Source organism: Dicentrarchus labrax, unplaced genomic scaffold, assembly GCF_905237075.1.
Source record: "Dicentrarchus labrax unplaced genomic scaffold, dlabrax2021, whole genome shotgun sequence".
Taxonomy (NCBI): domain Eukaryota; kingdom Metazoa; phylum Chordata; class Actinopteri; family Moronidae; genus Dicentrarchus; species Dicentrarchus labrax.
Window position 1 is genome coordinate 12373461 of NW_026136705.1, and position 15368 is coordinate 12388828.

At 39.0% G+C, this 15368-nt stretch overlaps 1 protein-coding gene across 2 annotated transcripts in view; it reads right to left on the reverse strand.

The window, feature by feature from the left end:
* Positions 1 to 13950, reverse strand: part of nlgn2b (neuroligin 2b) — a 71585-nt gene extending 57635 nt beyond the window's left edge. For both annotated transcript variants that reach the window (XM_051401672.1, XM_051401670.1), the window contains exon 1: positions 13102 to 13950. The gene's annotated coding sequence lies outside the window, so the exon portion shown is untranslated. The remainder of the gene's footprint in view (positions 1 to 13101) is intronic.
* Between the last annotated feature and the right edge of the window lie 1418 nt (positions 13951 to 15368).

Consider the following 15368-nt stretch of genomic DNA (forward strand, 5'->3'; position numbering starts at 1 on the left):
GGAGAAGCGGTGTGAGATTTAAGATGAAGTGACATGAATTGCAACAGAAAGGTGGCAACATAGAGTTATATTAGTGACACTGAGTGATATGTAGATGTAATGAGACAAAAAGACTGCAGTGCACTTACAGGTACATCTGTTAAAGTGCATGGACAATGACAGATAAGAGGTGGGAATGAAGGGCAACCCGTGGTTTTAAGGGGAGATACCTCCACAAGTAAAACCATTTAAGACAATCAGAGTTGAGGGAAAGATAATTTGAGTTGAACTAGATATTACAGTAGAATTTCTAATCTCAAAGGCAGCCAGTGCTAGGACTGGGAGACATGGTTGAAATCATCATCACAACATATATAAGATCGATTAATCACTGCTTATAATGGAATTGGTAAAAAATATATTAAACAACAATGTAGAAGACCAGGGACCTGTGTAAACTGTCAGAAGATACACTGGAGTTATGCTGTAGTACCTAGCTGCTTCACTAGGTGGTGCCTCTGTTAATTGTTAATATTAATAATGTGTGTATGTGCTGACTGGCATCCATAGATGATCACTGTGGAAGTCCTAAGAGCTAGGTAGCTCCCCTGATGGAGTAACCACTTGGTATTTGCTTATGACGCCGTAAAAACCCCACCGAGTTGTCTGGCGGCTGTCCAGCTCAGTTAGCTACCCAGACGATCACGCCAATGCCAAACTAACAGCTTCAACAGAACCAGCTATTAGCTGCTCAATCACAGCTCCTCTGAATGGCAGAGGAGGGCACCGCTGGAGACGAGTAGTACTTTCCAACAACAGAGACATCCCATTGTTTTTGGGAGTAAATCTAGTCTATTGGTTGAAGTCAAAAGGATTCCCTGTGCTGGTAAAGGCGACATGAAAGCATTTGTGCAGTGAACAAATGGCGCTCGACTCACCCGATCATGTAGCATATAGGTTAATCTATTTTTTGTTTACTCGGTAATAGCCTTTTATAGCTACAGCCCTATGTTTTAAGTAGTAGATCTATATAGCATATTCAATCTTATATGTGTAGGTCAAGGCATTATTTTGTTGTTGTAATTTCAATTATGTTCATTTAATTTATTAACAATGGATTGTTTCCACGTCCAATAAAGGAAACTGCTTTAAATTTGCAATATTGTATAATCTAGATATAGTATATCATAGTATATCACAATATGGCAACGGTATGCACTGTTGTTCAGTGTAATACATTGTCTTTCACTGGTATTGGTTACATCATTAACAAAAATTTTAGTACTACTTTTTTGTACATTTAGAATTCATGATAAACAATCATTTGAAATTATCGTCCACCCCACTCAAAAAACCCTTTTACCATTTGAGAACTATCACCTTGGCAACAGTAATGATTACAGCAGCCGTCACCTTGGCTCCTATAATCATTGCCCTATTCAAACCATTATCAATAAAGTCTTTCATTACTCAAGGCAGGTTTGAGCTATACAGTGTTTCATATCAGACTATACAGAATAATGAGATGTTAACATCACAGATGATGCTTGTTATGATGTGCAGAACAGATGATGAACAACTTGAGGGAGGCAGCATGTTTTGAATAACTTTGCACATTAATACTTAATACTGAATAAAAGCTGAGTTTATGTAAGCCTTTGTCTAAATATAATGTTATTACAAGAAGACAATTTCCAAAAGGATAAATAAAATCCCATTATTACATTCATTTGGTCCCACAGTAGATCTAGAAGGAGTTTGTCTTTCCATTGATATAATTAACTCCCATAAACCTATCCATATGTAGAATGATAACTTTTTAAGTTATTTCATGTTAAAAGTTCTAAAAATAAGAGACCACTGTGTGCAGATCGACCTTACACTTACATAACTTCCCCAAGTGTCATCTTATTGACGTATTTGGCCTTTTTTTAGAGAAACCTCCACACAAAAAAAATTGAGTAAATCACAAGATAACTCAGATTCCCTCCATGCAAAGTCTATATCACTGCCGGTTTTCATTAAGTTAAATGTTTAATTGTCCAATATAAAAGATATCATGCATGAGGGAGTTAAGAGGTACAATGACTGAGCTCCACTGGGTTGAAAGAATTGTGAGGGGAAGTGGAAAGTTGAACGTGATTAATTTTAGCCTTTCGACTGCAGATGCTTGGAGTTATTTTTGATATGATTACACCAACATGTTACTATCTCCCATTCGGATTTAATGCATATTCTTCTTAAAGTATCTGGCATCCAGCCGGGTCACTAACTGCTGTGATAATGCACTGTAGTCCAGCAGTATCCAAACAAATTAATAATTAAAATGTTTTCAGAAAGGCTGGGATAACCTCCATAGTGTTTTCCTCTTTGGCAACACATCACCCCGTTTCTCTGAAAATAAACCAACGGCGGTCTATACGTGTAAATGTAGGTGCTCCCGCTATATCGACAGGGGATCCCAAGAATAAACTTTCTTGTTTTCTTGTTTTCTCTTTTCATACCGTTCTTGTGAAAGTGGCCTTGTCTGAACATCATGGACATCAGCTCAGATAAAAGCAATCCCTGACATTTTGAAACATGTTAAAAGGGAAAATTGAGATATTTAAAATGCAATTTTTAAACAAACTTGTTTAGAGAATTATGATTTAGCGATACAATCTAATTAGCAAAAAAACATTTGGCTTTTTATTTATCTGAGCTACAGTTTTCCCTAACAGTAACTAAGAGTTTTAGTTTCCTAACCCTTTCTGTATCTTAAGTTAATAACAAGGGAAATGTTAATTAATTTATACAATTTTTGTGAAATCATAACCCATTTGTGATACTGTTTAGGGCTGGTATTTTTCTGAAACAGCCATTCATGTATTGACACTTAGTAGTTACCTCTCTTTATAGTAGTTCTTATTGTTAGCGCTGAATTCAGACTGCCTATCCTTGCACAAGGGCTTCACAGGAAACAATATTATACTTTTAGTTCAATCGAACTATATATATAATAGAACAGTCTCACTGATTACTGTTCACTCTCTTTACAGAGCTATATAACTTTACTGGTAATGCAAATTGAACAACCAATTATTGCCTTCAATCTACACTTAAAAGTATTGAACGGTTAACAATTGGTGGATTTTATTGTGAAAAATAAGGTAAACATGTTACAAAGGTCAAAATGGGTGTCGCAACATCAACTAGTACTAAAATCTTTAGCATTACAACTTTAGCTGTGCAAACTCTAACTGTACCTTAAAGGTGGGTAAGCGATTCTGGAGAAATCCAATACCATGACAAATACCATGATATGGATATATAACGACACAGCAAGTAATGCAACTAACATTGCAGTGGATTAAAAAAAACTGTTGCTACAGTTGCTGCTGCAAAACTAACACGCTGAGAGGACGAGACTGTTTCCCACAGCCAGCACACCAGCTCCTGACAGCAATACTCACAACTCTCCTGCCACTATATCTTATATCACAACAACGGCATATCTTGGAATAACTACAATAACTTGACTGGAATGACAATTTAGTATTGTGTGGTTTGGCCCGATCCACTTTGTTTGTTTTCCATTTACAGAGCAAAGGCTGTGAACAACCACCAGATGTTTTTCAGTGCACACACAGAGCGGAAAGCTAGCAGACCGTGTGGAGATATTCCCTGAATTTGACAAAATGTGTGTTGGATTAGGATTGCATTACTTAGTATGGCTTACCTCACCTTTAACCATAGTCTATTTGGGGGGCCCTTGTGGACCTTGTGAGCACCGCTATCTTAGGTTTTACAATTATTTACCCTCTTTTAAATAGATTGCTCTTACAATTTAATTTACAATTAGCTTTCTTTTTTTAAAAAAAGCTATTATTTTATTATTATTTTACCATTTGTCAGGGGATATAAAATATATTAAGCATGACCTTAATCTTTCCCTATCCTTAACTATAGTGTAGCAGCTATGTGCTGATATGGAAGAAAATGCTGGCATTGGACAAAAAAACTGAAGGTAATCAAGGGGTTTGCAGAATCATCCAGTATTGACATTCCTGTCCTAGGGTTGTGGAATCGGTATTAGAAAGTCAAAAAAAATCTCACTGGTGCATCGCTACCTTCAATGCACTTTCCTTTACATCTTTAGGGAAGCATAATCATACAGCATTTATAATTTCTGAAAATATGCAATGATGGCAAAACAGGCAGGGGAATGTGTGATATAATTCCAGATGCATCACATACTGTAGATCATTAGCACAATGGTTTATTGTTGTCAAGACATCAGTTGATACACAGGGCAAATCATTATTACAATAGTTTGTCTACAGCCATAATACAGGCTCTTTTTTACCTCATATAGGTGGGGACGTTGTACAGGCAGGAAAATTCCTAGCTGTTGTTATTTGGGAATCTAGAGCACATCCTAGGGGAAAACTTGCATATTTAAAATAGAGGATCAATTTAAAAAAAAAAATAATCATATGCTATATGTGTGTGAAGATAGCATGAGCACCATTTTTGACCACAAGCAATCATAACAAAGTCTAATACAATCATTTACAAGCCATGCAGCTGGTCCTATAGCTACACACTGCTCATCTGTTCAGGAAGGGGAAAACAGACCGGCTTCTTTTTCTAGCCAGAAGAGTTTAGGAACACGTCCTGGAACATAAGCCTGCTTTACTGTCTCACACTGGGGGAATTTTGACTCAGGATCATCATTAATTTGAGTAAATACATATAGTTTACTTTGCCATGCTATTCAAGCTGCCACAATACATAACGGCTGCTGAAATTTAAATGTCGCCTTAAGAGGACTGTCACGTTCGGTGGAAAGTGTACCTTGACAGATGGGCTGGCTGCATTGATGATGTGTAAGTTGGCTTAAGTAGAGCACAGAGACTCGCTGTATGTGATGTATTCTGCTGAAATGATTTGTATGCCCAAAAGTGTTGAGAGGCTTCCTGTACTCCAAAGGTACTGCTCTGAGGTCAGCTGAATAAAAGATGGGGAATGTAATTTGGGTTTCAGTGCAAGTACTGACTTCTAAAATGGACAAATCATTCAAAACACAGGCAGTTCACAAAACATACAAGCCTTTGTAGTTTGAGAATTTTGATTATATGTTTAATTTCTCCTATTCAGTGTTTGCATTGAAGGCTGTGTGATCTTCATTCTGTTCTTAAATTAAATAATTCTGAAAGAGTCTATTTGACAGGACAAATAGGACATGTTGTGTAAAATATTTCAATAAGAAGTAGACAGCAATACTTTATCAGCACCAATAGTCTATATTGGCTGACACTGAAACCTAAAAGAAGGATTGTTAATAAATGTCCAGAATGTTAATTGTAACACCTTTATGTTGAGGGCTTTTTAAACCTGGACCTGGTTATTATGTAGCAAAATGGAGCATCATGTTATATCAGTTAGGGCACTGGGCTCCTGCATGCCATCAGCTGATCAGTATCAGCTGACTGTTACTATAACCTATCAGATTAAAACAAGGTAATTAGGCGGTCTCAATAATCTGGCAAGCTCACACTCTTACTCCTGCCATTATCCCTGTCACTGCTTCTGTTACGGGTCGTATGCCATGCACGCAGGCTTTCCCATGCTGCTTGGAGTGCCTTCAAATGCAGAGCAATTTCCACCAAGTGTATCTGGACATCTATTTACAATAAACTGTCCTGAATCCTTTGATGTAAGGTTCTGACGGACATTTTGCAATGTAACTCACTGGTTGTGCTCATTTGAACCTGCTTGGAAATCAGGTGAATGGTAAAAAAGACTGCGCTACAGCTTCCCTACAACTTGAGGGTCACCAAGTTCAAGTGATTTGACAGATTGTTGGAAATAATGCCATACTTGATGACACTATGAAGTTATATTTACACAGGGAATTAATTTACTGCTATAAAGTTACAGCTGGCACAACAACAATTCAATGCAGATTTCAAATTGTATTCAACAACCAAAAGCCATTAATCATGAGACAAAAACCCTCTCAAGGCCTGATGACAACAGCATTTAAAAGTTCATTCCAATGGAATCGCCACAACTAGAGGATTTAGTCAACAGGGCAAAGGAAATGTGTGGAAATGTTTCATCTCGACTTCAGCTTTGGTGAACTTTCATTTATAATTAATTTATTTGTGCCATTAACAAATAGCTAGCCATCCTGACAGTGTTTATCTTTGAGGGAACAGAGAGCTAGAGAGTCCAAAATGGAAGAACCTATTGCACCTCATTAGCTGTGTTGCTCCATCAACTTTTATTTAACCTCTCTCAGTGAACTGCTCCAAGAGGAATAGTTTGAAGACATTTACGAGACAAGTAAGCGGAACAAATAAGTTTTTTGAATAAACTGTGTGACCATATTTTCCTGGCAGTAGGAAAGCAAGCTCTGGTTAGTGTGTTAGCAAGTTGCTCGCCAGCCATAATGGTATACCAACTAGGCCTGAGAGTGCAAGAAATCAGTACATCGCCAAGCTTCAAGAACTGTGCTGTGCCACTTTCTGGTGTGGCCAGGCCTTTTTGTATGCATGCAGTATGGCACCATTGCCAAAGAGGGCAAGAGGTGCCCATATTTTAAGGTAATCTGTCTCGCCAGTGTAACCCCCTAACCTATTGGTAACTCCCACCCAGTTGGCTGGCTGGCTACATTTACCCTACCCTAAGACTCCAGGCCCCAAAGTTTTTAAGTTGAGTATTTCACGTTGTTATCGTGGAAATCTGGTTTTCTTATCAAAATTGGAAAAAAATTATTAGTGCAGTGAGAATTCACTGGAATGAATTTTGATATGTGTCCTTTTTTAAAATTCTGTTGTAGTAAACACCATTGACTGCTGTCTCTTCACTTCTAATTGGCTGATAGGGGCTGCAAGTGATCAATACATTTGGACTCCGTTAGGGCCAACAATCAATAGTATTTTTGAAAAATAATACAATATCACAAAACAAAATATTCTACGACTCACGTGTATCAATATTGTCTACAATATGCATTACAACATAGCAAAAGGCATTTCCGGCAATCGGCTAAAAACAAGGCTTAGAAAGGTTTGGTCTCATCTGTTTTGTATTCAGCTCTACAACTACCAACCACTGTCATTCCTAAACATAGCAAACAAAGCAATAATACGACCTGCTTTATATAGATATTGTGTTCGAGGTTCATCCCCATATAGCCTGTCTACTCTGGTTACACCTTGATAATGTAAACTGCATATTGTCTCCCATTCATTCCACTTCATACAAACTGAGCACACACAGCTTGCCCTACACTCCCCGTTACCCACGCACATGCCCCCAACACAGATATACAGTCTACTGAATGCACTTCTAGTTCTGTATTGTTTTATGACGATGATGTTTCATTTTTGAGTCCCACTGTATTACAGCACAAATCTCATGCTGCCTCCCTAATATAATAACACATTTCACCAGTTTGCCAGTTTGAAAGTGTTGGAGAAACATTTCTTTATTTATAAGCTGATATGGAACCAATTATTGTCCAGGTAAATCAGTTATAATCTGCGTTGACACTGCTGGATCTACACCAGCCAACTGCAACGTGCAGACCAACTTTTTGCACTGCTGATAAACATTAAACTAGAGGTATTGGCCTTTTGAGAATAAACTAACCCTGGTATATCCACATTTTGTAGCTGTTTAGGACTGGGGGTGGTGCAGAGTAGAGCCCAGTTTTTTTTAACAGACATAGGCGTTTTGGAATTAGCCAGGATGGACAATAATAGTCAGTAAGATGACTACCCCAGAAAACTTTGATGATCCGAACTTTTGACATCTACAACATTTAAGTAATTTATATGGTGATTTGATATTTTAAAAACTGCATACAAGAGCCTTGCAGGATGCATGTTTTTTTGCACAGGCTTTCAACAGAGCAGTTACTTTAATGTTAAGTAAATCAAAGGTCAAATACAGTACATACTTTTATTTGGAACACCAAACGATTAAAAAATAATCAATCTTTCAATGTCAGGTAGAATCTGAAAAGCGTTTTCAGGCCCCAGTATTTTTTCCAGTATTACTCATTTCAGTGCTTGTCAGTGTTTGCATCAGATCATAGCTTTGTCTTAAATTGTGGATTACATTGTCTAACGTCTTCCTTACAGCCATGCTGCCTTTCGGTTTATCTTGATAATGATTCAGACTCCGAGTCTCTTTATGTTTACAGTCAACGCATGTAAGTCTTCCCTCAATTTTCCCCCTGATTATATCTCAAAATTTATATTAGCTACACTGAGTTTCCATAAGGCATTGCAGTGCACTGCCAACCACCAGACAAGAAGGACATACAAGAATGGTGTATTTTTCCACTGGATGACAGTTCACTTCTGCACAAGGTGGGGGCCATGGTTATTAACATTTCCTTTAGCACCATAACTCATATTTGTTCAGGTTAAAGTTCCTTGCTGTATCCCCCAAGCCAGTGAAACTAACATTAGCTAACCTTATACTGCAACATTAACTGGCTGTCGCATTCCCATCTGAAAATGTAGAAACTATGACATTTAACTAATGATAAATGGGTTGCCTCCCTAATTCATCATGTAGGATACATTTCAAAATGCATATCTTTCCAATTCATGTCAACACTGCCCACACCTTTCTAAAGAGCACCAGCTGCCTAATGCATGTGCTGTGTCATAAGCAAGGTGAGTTATGATCAGTGTAGCTCCATGATACACAACCACTGCTTAAAACAAACCATGTTTGAATGGCAGCTCCAGCTTGTGTATCACTGCCCAAAACATATCAGAGAATTAAATGTTACAGCTGCTTAATGGATCATGTCTGATGAGACTGAAGGGTGGAACTTTGCGATTCAGGAAAGGTCACGTGTGCCGTTCTAATGGGCTTGCATTTCTGTCGCTAATAAAAGACACATTAAATTACCAGATATTTTAATGGGGTTTGGTGTGAAATTCTTCCCAGACTTCACAAGACAGAATGGCACTTATCCTGGCTTATCTCATGGCTGGACTGTTATGTGATATTGTTCAAAGGAGGTTACACAAGATGGTTACCATGGCATTTGCACAGGCGTTTCTCCAGCTTTACTTTGCTCACGGATAATGGGTCAGGTCAAGCTATTCTCCTGCTTTTCTCTTCCTTGGTTGTGACGTGGCTGAGAGCTGGGTCATTTTAACCTCCCTTTCCTCTGACTTAACATCTTCACACAGAAATTAAAATCTCCAAGCCTCCATTGCAGCAGCTACACCATTAACCCAGAGTACAGTAAATGTTTTATGTAAAGATGCTGTAGCTTGGTGGGAAACTAGGCTGTTCAGATGGTGAAACGATGTATGGATAGTAACAACCGCCAAGCCTCCAAGCTGCTCAAATATGAGGCAATATTGGCTGGATTTTTCATGCTGTTTAGGGCTTCAGTCTAGATTTTCTTGCCTCATGATAATTGTACAACAAAAACAAACAAAAAAACACAACATGGCAGTACTCAAAAATCTAAAAAGTCACATGTGATGTCCCATGTTAATATGTCTGTTTTTCATAAATCTGCAGCTTTCTGGACAGCAAGTCAATGGGACAAGTCACTGTTACAGTTTTCATCCAATCCCATTGTCCAACTTCTCAGTCCAACCAAAATTACAAATTTTGAAGAATGTTCTTGATACATCTCTGAGAGCTCAGTAAAGTCCCACACTAAAAAGATTGCTGGGCACAGGAGGGCTCTCCTGTGGACTTTTTGAGCCCTTGAAACACACTTTTTGTAAGTGCACAGGGCTCTCCTTAAGGGACTGACACAATTCATAGTGTTGTAACGTGAAAATCAAGAATGATACGAGAACCCCAGAAAAACGCCCCCAAAAAACATGAATCAGGTAAGGTTCTGGCAAGGTCTGATGACAATTTGATACAACGGTAATGTCATTCCCTCACTTTGATTTGCCAGTTAAATATCTCTGCCCTGCGTCATGTGATGTCACAGGGTGCTATCCCACACTTTATCCCTTAAATTTTCATTTATACCCACTTACAAGCATGTCATACATATGCTGCACACGCATCCGTTACATTCTTCAATGTTTCAGGCGTAGAGTGTACATTGAGACTGGATAACTATTATTCAAACATCCGTTGGCTTAAAATACTAGACTGACTTTACCAGTGATACCTGCAAAGACTGTGTTTAGTCAAGAACAGAAAAGCTCTCCAGACTCCTCAATGAGGCACAGCCTGGATCTACTGTTGTTATGGCAAAGACACTTTGAGTGCAACTGTATTGTGTAAGAATAAATAATTATGTGAGAGTATATCATATTTTTGCACTTTTAAATGTGCAAATGCGTCATTGCTAGGTGACACCTTGATTATAATAATGTAATGACTGTGACATTGGTATCTACAGTACTGCGCATACTTTAAATGGAAAAAAACAGAGACCAAACAACAGACTATGGAGTTCAAAGTAAATGGAGAAGGAAACAAGCTGAAGTAAAACATGTAGGCAAAATTGCTGCCTTTCATAAATCACATGCATATTCACAGTTATTGTTCATGCAACATTTCACTACAGATTATATAATTTAAGCCCACTAAAATTTAATTATACTTTCGTTTCTACTCAGATGGTGAATAAACAAATTACATTCCAGTTTACCATCACTCACCACCAACGTTTTATAATACAATATTATAATATTAATACTATCCAACAGCTGTAGTGGTTTAGTGCAAGCAGGCTATGGCCATACAGCAGCAGCAGCCTGAAGGCCAAACAGCTAACTTACAGTAAGTTTTTCATATTAGCTCATTCTGTCTCAAAGCAAGGTTTGTTGACTCAGTGGAACAGCAAATTTTGTTTTTAAAATGTAAAAATTGTATTAATTCACACAGCACAGCAGCATCAAGGAGCAGACTAAAGGGCCATTTCACCAACTGCACCGACCAAAAGACTTTGGATTGGTTCTGCAATACAGATTTTTTTTTTAACTGTAATTGTTTCCAGACAGTTTTAGCAGCAAAAGCTGGGAGAAAGTCCTCAATATCTCGTGAGCGAAGCGTTTAGAGACTGGCTTGTGAGTCTTGCTTAGATCCATAATAAGGCGATCAATTCAAAACTGAGTTTTAACAAAAAAATGTATTAACCACGAACCAGAATAACAAATCCCTAATATTTCGGACAGTGCAATATGAAGGTAAAATTATCTGACTCTCTTTTAAATGCTGGGCCTTGGTGATGGAAATAAGCACTGGTGTTTGACAAGGCTGCTCACTTTTAAAAACACCATATACTTTAGCTACTGTACATAAACTGTACAATATCTGGACAGCAACCCTGTCCTCCTCTAAGAAAGCTATGGTTTTGAACGTAAAGATACTTCATCTTGCTCACCCACAAATGACCCAAACATAGTTCATTAAACATTAAGACTCAATACATTTTGTTCTGGATTGTAAGTCTCCACTTCATGTTGTCATCCAATCCATTAAGCCACCATTTGTTCTATATCATTCCATTATCATTTCTATTTTATCTCTGGAAACCAAATGACATTGTGCTCACCACAAACATTAGCTTTGTTGGCCCTTTATTGTAGTTTATTGGATACAGTAATCTGGGAATGGTAGCAGTATATTTTTAATAAGATTAAACAAAAAAAATGCTGGCAGTTTTAAAAGTTAAAGTACACGTATAACTATTATATAACTACTGCTTGGTTGATTATAGTAGGTGTATGATGTCAGTATAGCAAAGGATCATCCTTTTATATAGTAATAATATAATACCACAAAATCTTAATGGCCCACTTGGTTGTGAGTAAGTAGAGACAAATCTGATCAATTTTAGAAATAGAAAACCAACTATTAGCGTGAAAGGAATAAATGTTTTAAACGTTCCAGAGACATTGAAATTTGGTGTTCCGGGTACATTTTCGCCAATCTGGTCACCATTCTTTGCTCTATCTACCATGTACTTTTCTCTTATATGTAAGGAGAATATTTGGATTAATAATGCACTGAATTAGACAAATGTATGGCATACATGAAGCCAATGCAAGTCTTCCAAGTCTTCAGTCGTGTTCTGTTGCATTTGAGCAAGTGTCCAAATGCCCGTTACCAGGTTGACACGATGCCGGCCTAAGAAAGTAATCACAGCTATTCCAACAGTACATGAAAGATAATACCAAATTCTGCAAAAGTCTACAAAATGACTTTATTGGTTTTCTGATGGATTTTAAATGTCACTCCTCCATAGCTACAGGCGCTTTATGTGGGGGAAAAAAAACAAAAACGCATTTATTCCCCTAAAAATGAAAACATACCATTTCTCATCCATGACCTGTCAGAACAGTGGTCCTGTTGTCTGCCATTAACTGAGCACTGCCCAACCACCACTGAATATTAATGGAGCCTTCCTCGGATCATCAGAGTGTGTGCATTTAATTCACAATCCTATCTGCATCTTCTAGGGCACAGGCTTCGTGTGTCTTGTGTGAGCGTTTGTGCACACTGTGTGTGTGTGTGTCAGAGCTGTTGTGGGGTTTGTTCATTAGAGAGGACATCTTCTGAGTTCAAGGCCCATCACACACTCTGGTTGAGATTAGTTATATTGCAGCATAGCAGCATGTGTGTCTAATTAAGGGTAATACTGTCACCAATAAATGCAATAGAAAACATTATGAAAATAATCTATGCCTTCACAACCACGGGGGAACAGGACACTACTGGAGCCCAATTGAGAAAGTCTGATTGACAGTCTCCATGATTACTTGATTCCAATTAAATCACATAAATATCATCTCGTTAGCAGCCTGGTTCAAAACGACAAAACGCTGATGCTGAATTCACAAAGTGGACTGATCACGTTAGGATGTGACAGCTTATCAACAGGCAAGGCCAATCGAAGGCTCCCACTGAAGGGAAGAAAATATGTGCTATAGCAACAAAGTGGCACGAGGATTTACATTGAAATCTCATCCCCCCCCCCCTACTAGATTGTGACAGTGCGTCAAGATGAATAACGTGCGCAATGTGCGAAGTCACCAAAGCGTACAGACTGTGCACACATAAAACCCATGATAGACAGAAAATCTCCAGTCACGTTTAGGAGGTGGTGGGGAACATATGGCTTACCTAAAAGACTCGACGCGAGCACCGGAATTATGATGATGACGATGATGATGGCCCGTCCATCTAAACACGATTCTTCTTTTCTATCCTCTGCCGGTGTGTCGATGGGGTTTTAACTAGGCCATTTCTTCCCTGATCGCAGTTATTTCTCAGGAGGGCAGCGCGTCGCAGGCTCTCGCACATTAGTACACCTTCTCGGTGTCTGTCTTTCTCCGGCTTTTCCAAAAAAAGCACACCTCATACTGCCCCCCTCCTCCTCTCATCCCTCTCTGACAACACCCTGCTCTGTTCCTTATCCACAGATATTTGACTTTAATAATGTTGAGATGCAGCGGCGAGTATAATTCAAACAGGAGGAGGAAGGGGGGGGTGGGTAAAAAAGCGCTCACAGTAAAATAAATGCGTAACGCTATAGCGTCAAGACTCTGCGCGTTGCTTCAAAAGTCAACGCAGTGATCTGTCCTCTTTTCCCCATTTGTCCATGCTGATAATAATCCACGGTATCTGCCCCCGCTGCACCGCCGGGGCCTTCAAAAAAAAAAAAAAAAAAACACGGACTGTTAGACTTAAAATGTGAAATAGCTTGCTCTAAAGACACCCCGCAAAAAATCAGGTGTCCAATCTCTCCTTTGCGCGCTTGCGTGGTGCTCTCTCTTGGTTTCACTTGCTATCTGACGCTCTTAACTGAAAGTAGAGGATCGGGCTGAGGAACAGCACGGGGATCTTCCGTTTAGCCTTCATGCTTTTAGAAAGAAAAAAGCACCAGGAATGCTTTCAATGTGAGGATGCAGTGATATTATTTTGAAGCCCGGAGGAGCCTGCACTGAAGAGGATCCCACGGCTTGTGCTTCAACAGCTCTCTCTCTCTCTCTCTCTCTCTCTCTCTCTCTCTCTCTCTCTCTCTCTCAGTGCGGTCTCATCGCCTCTCTCGCTTATAGGACACCACTTGCAATATTTCAATCTCACAGCTAGTTGTCATGACGAGGAGGCGCGACGCATAAATCCATGAACAGGCGCTTTGCTGTGCTCAAACCGCCATGTGAAGGAAACAAATCTGCATTTGAAACACAGGGTCGGGATTTGCTTTGATTGTTTTTTGATGAGGATCTGTGCACCAGGCTGACGTCAGATTTTCTTTTTTTCTCCATCCCTTCTTTTTGGCGCCAGCCATCGGTGCATTTCACAACGTTAACATTTAATACTTATACTAGCAGTAGTAAGCCAGTAATAATTAAAGAATAATGTTAAAACACACTCCTGCTATTACTATTAATAAAATGTTTATTTATAATATCAATAATACACTATAGTCTCTCTTTTCCAGCTTTGGAAGGGAAGGGTGAGGCAAGGAAACTGCAACTACATGGCTAGATGCCACTAAGTCCTGCATAAAGTATCTGATATTTAACTGGCAATTTACAAGAAGGTTCCTGGAAAGGACTTTGTAATTTGGTAATGAGTTGAGGACAGAAAACAGTGTTCAATTGGTACACTTCCACTTTGATTTGACAAGCTGTAAACACAACCCTGACATATTATCTATCTTTTAAGTTGATATGGGGAATGTGGTAGCAAACTGTCTGTATACTTCCACATCTAGCAGATGTAGAGCAACATGTGTGTCATTTGGAATCGTGTCCACCAAACCACTGCAGGTTAGGTCCAACATTTACTCTCACTCTCACTTTTAGCTCTGTTTTGTTCTCCACCACCTCCCGAGATAAATATCTGGCTCTTTAGTTGCACAATGCTCCACTGTGTTTACCAGCTAGTCGCTAACTTTGTCTGTCTGCTGTTTGGTGCTGAGCGGAACCAAAACAATAAGATGACAGATGCGCCAATGGAAACCGCAGACATGTGATAGTTGGGTAGCGATTATTTGATCCATTGGCAATATACAAACATTGATTCTAGCTGTAATAATTTGGTTCAGTAAATGCAATTCAAAAATTTAAAGATATTATATTATAGAACAACACTCCAGGAAGCAAGGTGAAGGTCTTTTCCAGAGATGCAATGGTGAACTACATTTCTGCCTTTTTCTGGATAATGTGCTCCTGCTAGCTTCATTTCACTGCAACCATGGTAACTCAAATAATGGTGGATTGCCCCCTTTGTTCATCGTCAGTTCAAGTATCTTGGTGTCTTGTTCACTATGGGAGGGTAACACGGAGCAGGCAGATTGGTGTGACGTCCATAGTGATGCAGGCGTTATTGAAGGTGAAGGGGGAGCTGAGTCTGAGGCTGACACTCTCACTTTACCAGTCATC